The sequence below is a fragment of the Carlito syrichta genome, unplaced genomic scaffold (genome assembly GCF_000164805.1).
Source record: "Carlito syrichta isolate Samal-C Ts95f unplaced genomic scaffold, Tarsius_syrichta-2.0.1 Scaffold307934, whole genome shotgun sequence".
Taxonomy (NCBI): Eukaryota; Metazoa; Chordata; class Mammalia; order Primates; family Tarsiidae; genus Carlito; species Carlito syrichta.
In genome coordinates, this window is record NW_007252030.1 from 1,016,995 (window position 1) to 1,017,472 (window position 478).

The following is a 478-nucleotide window of genomic DNA, read 5'->3' on the forward strand; positions in this document are numbered from 1 at the left end:
TCTCAGAAACCAGGGTGCCACTGCCCTGGAATTCTGCCCTTAACCCAAAGAGACTTGGGTGTTTATTCTTTTTTAAAGAATTTCAAGGCTCTCCTATTCAGTTCATTAGTGCTCAAGTCATTGTCTAGTCTTCTTCAGTTCATTCTCTTGGAGAGGCAGCATTTGTAAGTACTACCATCCCTCTGCCCACATCCATCTTTCTCATTCATTCATTCTTTAAGCTATGTATTCACAGGTATTCCGACGGTGGGCTCAGACACTGTGCTGGGGTGTGTGTATGCATTTTGGTGGGGTGGAGTAGGTGGACTTTTCCCCTTTTGCACTTTTAAGTTTGGTCTACTTAGCTTTTTTTGTTAAATTGAAAATGAAGCTTCTGATTTAAAAATAATCAGACTATCTGGGAAATTAAAAACAACAACAGATGAACTATTACAAATCTGGTAAACCAATTAGTCAAGTGTGGAGAGTGAAGGACATG